We start from the raw sequence: 6,000 nt of genomic DNA on the forward strand, positions 1-6,000 counted from the left end.
CGCCTGCTGGGCCAGCGACGCCAATCGACGTCATCCCGTGCCCACGCTCCGTGACGTCAGCCGGCGCTAGCGTTCATCGCCACTGACGTCATCCGGCTCTGACGCCCGCCGGCTGACGTCAGCGGGGTCCGCACTGCTGACGCGCCAACCGACGCCTGGATAGAAACATAGAAATTAGGTGCAGGAGTAGGCCATTCGGCCCTTCGAGCCTGCACCGCCATTCAATATGATCATGGTTGATCATCCAACTCAGTATCCCGTACCTGCCTTCTCTCCATACCCTCTGATCCCCTTAGCCACAAGGGCCACATCTAACTCCCTCTTAAATATAGCCAATGAACTGGCCTCAACTGGTTGTGGCAGAGAGTTCCAGAGATTCACCACTCTCTGTGTGAAAAAAGTTCTTCTCATCTCGGTTTTAAAGGATTTCCCCCTTATCCTTAAGCTGTGACCCCTTGTCCTGGACTTCCCCAACATCGGGAGCAATCTTCCTGCATCTAGCCTGTCCAACCCCTTAAGAATTTTGTAAGTTTCTATAAGATCCCCTCTCAATCTCCTAAATTCTAGAGAGTATAAACCAAGTCTATCCAGTCTTTCTTCATAAGACAGTCCTGACATCCCAGGAATCAGTCTGGTGAACCTTCTCTGCACTCCCTCTATGGCAATAATGTCCTTCCTCAGATTTGGAGACCAAAACTGTACGCAATACTCCAGGTGTGGTCTCACCAAGACCCTGTACAACTGCAGTAGAACCTCCCTGCTCCTATACTCAAATCCTTTTGCTATGAAAGCTAACATACCATTCGCTTTCTTCACTGCCTGCTGCACCTGCATGCCCACTTTCAATGACTGGTGTACCATGACACCCAGGTCTCGCTGCATCTCCCCTTTTCCTAGTCGGCCACCATTTAGATCACGTGGTGCATCCTCTGGTGCCCATACCACGTGGTGCAGCCTCTGGTGCCCATACCACGTGGTGCAGCCTCTGGTGCCCATACCACGTGGTACATCCTCTGGTGCCCATACCACGTGGTGCAGCCTCTGGTGCTCATACCACGTGGTGCAGCCTCTGGTGCCCATACCACGTGGTGCAGCCTCTGGTGCCCATACCATGTGGTGCAGCCTCTGGTGCCCATACCATGTGGTGCAGCCTCTGGTGCCCATACCACGTGGTGCAGCCTCTGGTGGGGTTGCCAACTGTCCCGTATTAGCCGGACATCACGTTTTTTGGGCTAAATTGGTTTGTCCCATATTTGACTGCTACTTCCCTGAGCACTGATGCCCCTTAACTCTCCCGAGTGCCAGCCCCCACAGGAGCAAACACATGGCGAATTGTCACAGCAGGTAGCAGCTCTGAGATTTTACCAACCGGCTCATCAGATCATAGAAGATTGAGGGGGGATCTTATAGAAACTTACAAAATTCTTAAGGGGTTGGACAGGCTAGATGCAGGAAGATTGTTCCCATTGTTGGGGGAAGTCCAGAACAAGGGGTCACAGTTTAAGGATAAGGGGGAAATCTTTTAGGACTGAGATGAGAAAAAAAAAATTCACACAGAGAGTGGTGAATCTCTGGAATTCTCTGCCACAGAAGGTAGTTCATTGGCTATATTTAAGAGGGAGTTAGATGTGGCCCTTGTGGCTAAAGGGATCAGGTGGTATGGAGAGAAAGCAGGTACAGGATACTGAGTTGGATGATCAGCCATGATCATATTGAATGGCGGTGCAGGCTCGAAGGGCCGAATGGCCTACTGCACCTATTTTCTATGTTTCTATCTGTTGCCGTTCGATGTCCATCTCGCCTCCTGCAAGATTCCTCACAAGTCCCTCCCGCGTCGCTTCCTCGCACGGAAAGGCTAACGCGGTTCTCTTATCTCCCTGCAAAATCTCGCCATACGCCAACCTCGTCTTCAGTCCTGAAGCTCGCTTCTTTTGTATCCACTGCACGCTTTCTCTCTATCTCTATCTCTATCTCTCTCTCTATCCTCAGCTCAGGTACCTCGCATACAAAACAGCTGACTCAATCGAACTTACATCAAGACATATAGGAGAGAAAGTGCACAGGCTAGCGTTAGATACTAACAAGTCAGCTCAGGCGAGCGAGTGCGTCTGCTCAACAGAGCAGGCATAAATCTAAATAGACCACAGGAAAGCAATTTTAATTAAGCATTACCGCTTAAATTATCAACGCAGAACTAACACTGCCACGAGGCCAGGCTAGTGAAATACAGTTTCTACTGAACGTGTATCATTTTTGCACCATCGTAAAGTCGAAATATCGTAAGTCGAAGCATCGTAAATCGAGGAGCATGTGTACTCTAATCACCAGAGGGCCACTCTTACAGACAGATCCTAGATCTGATACAACAGCGTGCATGCGTGTTGCATGTAATGTTGACGTCACCCACGAGTGATTCACCTGTCATCCAATCGCAGGTACCTTTATGCGCATCAGCTGTACACTATATTTTGCCAATTCCTGCCAAAACAAAACGTTTCAGTAACGTCTGGTGTTCGGTCGGTTTGGCATGTGCAGATATGGATAAACCTGCAAAAAAGAAAAGACTGTGCAGCTATTACAATGGGAACCAAAAAAGACTTGGGTTAAGCCCGTCAGCGGTGACTCCACAAAGGTTCATCTGTACTTTATCGTCGGGAATTTGTCCCTTATTTTGACCTTTTGTCCCATATTTGGAAGTGAGTTGGCAACCTTAATAGGAGCAGAATTAGGCCATTCACCCATCAAGTCTACTCCAACATTCAATCATGGCTGATCTATGTTTCCCTCCTAACCCCGTTCTCCTGCCTTCTCTCCATAACCTCTAATTTTGGCATTGTAAACTACAAGTTTTTGCTTTTCAAACCACACATGACATGCCTTTCTGCCCACTACTTTCCCATTAAGAATGTCCTGTAGATTCCATGTCTTAAGAAAATGATTTTTTATTTAAATAGCCTAAGTATCCAAATAACAAACTAATCCCATTCACACAAGAATTCACAATATAACATGATTTTTAAATCTCACTGTCATGAATTTATATGCCAGATGGAAGGAATTTAATGTTTAATTCCCATAAATTAGGAGATTTACTAGAATGTTGCCTGGGTTTCAGCAACTAAGTTACAGAGAAAGGTTGAACAAGTTAGGGCTTTATTCTTTGGAGCGCAGAAGGTTAAGGGGGGACTTGATAGAGGTTTTTAAAATGATGAGAGGGATAGACAGAGTTGACGTGGAAAAGCTTTTCCCACTGAGAGTAGGGAAGATTCAAACAAGGGGACATGACTTGAGAATTAAGGGACTGAAGTTTAGGGGTAACACGAGGGGGAACTTCTTTACTCAGAGAGTGGTAGCTGTGTGGAATGAGCTTCCAGTGAAGGTGGTGGAGGCAGGTTCGTTTTTATCATTTAAAAATAAATTGGATAGTTATATGGATGGGAAAGGAATGGAGGGTTATGGTCTGAGCGCAGGTATATGGGACTAGGGGAGATTATGTGTTCGGCACGGACTAGAAGGGTCGAGATGGCCTGTTTCCGTGCTGTAATTGTTATATGGTTATATGGTTATATGGTTAATCTAGAAACATCCACTAAATATAAGTCAAATTATTATTTTTGTGCACAATACATGGGACTAAAACTGATATTTAGTATAAAAATATTGACTATGGGTAGACAATAACACAAAATATGAACGATTTAGATGCTCTTATGACATGATTGTCCAAAAAAAGAACATTTAAATCATCTTGCGAGTGGGTTTTTCTGGAACGCGATCGATTGGAACGTTGCATTTGCGGTGAATTTGAACTCCATATCAGCAGGAAAAACACCGCCGGTTCGTATGGGGCCCAAATCACATTTTCGTATTTTAAAATTTGATTAAAGCCATCCAAAGAAACAAGTTTATATGCAAAATAAACGACTTACATTTTGTTTTTTCCCATTCATGCGACCCGTTACGTTCTAGGTGTTGAGGGCGTTAGAAGTCGCTTTTTATTTTAATGTAATTATTAAATTGTCTCGCGATTAAATAAATTTTAAAAATCGGGAACGGAAGTCCGATCGATTGTTCTTCAGCAGCTAGCAGCCCAAGGAAGTCGGCCTCCGATAAGCAGGAGAAAACGGCATTTTAATCTCTCCCCCCACCCCCCCTCCCTCAAAGGCGTCAAAGTCGCGCACACGGCCAGTGGCAGAACTGCAGCGCCGCTGAAGGTAAGTTTTTTAACATCGCTACTGTATGGCAAATCAAATTCTTTATACTTTGCAAAACATACTTGGCTAATAAATTACACGAGTTACGAATTAGTGGAAACATCTTCTCCACATCCACTCTATCCAGGCCTTTCACTATATGGCAAGTTTCAATGAGGTCCCCCAAAGTAGACAAAGTCAGCGGAATCAAGTTCTCAGCTCACCCACACAGCCCCTGCAACATGTTTTTCAGCATTCACGGAATGACAGTAAATGACTCTAATAGTATTACTAGATTTTAAAGTCAAAGAGCAAGAGAGTCATTGAGTGATACAGTGTGAAAACAGGCCCTTTGGCCCAACTTGCCCACACTGGCCAACTTATCCCAGCTACACTAGTCCCACCAGTCCACGTTTGGCCCATATTTTCTATCCCTCCAAACACATCTTACGGGAGTAACTTCCCAACTACAGATGTTAAGCTCACTGGCCTACAGTTCCTAGCATTATCCCTGCAGCCCATCTTGAATAGAGGCACATTTCCCCTGCACCACGTGGTACAGATTCTGTGCCCTGTACCCATGTACCACGTGGTGCAGCCTCTGGTGCCCTGTACCCATGCACCACGTGGTACAGCCTCTGGTGCCCTGTTCCCATGCACCACGTGGTACAGCCTCTGGTGCCCTGTACCCATGCACCACGTGGTACAGCCTCTGGTGCCCTGTACCCATGCACCACGTGGTACAGCCTCTGGTGCCCTGTACCCATGCACCACGTGGTACAGCCTCTGGTGCCCTGTACCCATGCACCACGTGGTACAGCCTCTGGTGCCCTGTTCCCATGCACCACGTGGTACAGCCTCTGGTGCCCTGTACCCATGCACCACGTGGTACAGCCTCTGGTGCCCTGTACCCATGCACCACGTGGTACAGCCTCTGGTGCCCTGTACCGCTGCATCACTTGGTATAGCCTCTGCACCACGTGGTCCAGACTCTGGTAAACTGTATCCCTGCATCACGTGGTAAAGCCTCTGGTGCCCTGCACCATGTTCACCTCCAAGTCAGTGTAAATCCCATCACAAAGAATCCTCTCCCACAGTTCATAAACTTGTGATAGGAACAGAATTAGGCCACTCGGCCCATCAAGTCTACTCCGCCGTTCATTCATGTATTGTCTTTCTTCTGACTGGTTAGCACGCAACAAAAGCTTTTCACTGTACCTCAGTATATGTGACAATAAACTAAACTCTCCTCCCCATAAACCCTGACACCCGTACTGATCAAAAACCTATCCATCCCTGCCTTAAAAATATCCATTGAAAAATATCAATTTCTTACCACGCCCTGGATTCCCTGGATTCTCTCTAAAGGCCACTCTCCTCCAGTCCTCCAGGACTGTGCCGACTGTGAGTGCCATACAAATAAGGCAGTGGTCAGCAGTAGAGCTGGCGATGCTTCACATGGACATTAGGTGGTCCATCGGAATAACAGCACTGGCATATTTACACAATTTTGATAAATGATATTGAATTTGCAGGGTGGAATATTGAGGAATGTAGTAGTCATAATTGAATGTATAAACAGTAGTAGCTCTCTTCCAGAACAAATGCATTTGCTCACATTACCATTTTGATCTTTGGCTAATACCCAATGGTTGATCATTGCCAAGCAATTTGAAGACATGTAGATATTAGTCTGAAGGAACTGTCCCGACTTGAAGCGTCACCTATCCATGTACCCCAGAGATACTGCCTGACCCACTGAGGTACTCAAGCATAGAGTCATGGAGTCAGAATGTTACAGTGTGGA

Source organism: Amblyraja radiata, chromosome 14 (genome assembly GCF_010909765.2).
Source record: "Amblyraja radiata isolate CabotCenter1 chromosome 14, sAmbRad1.1.pri, whole genome shotgun sequence".
Classification (NCBI taxonomy): domain Eukaryota; kingdom Metazoa; phylum Chordata; class Chondrichthyes; order Rajiformes; family Rajidae; genus Amblyraja; species Amblyraja radiata.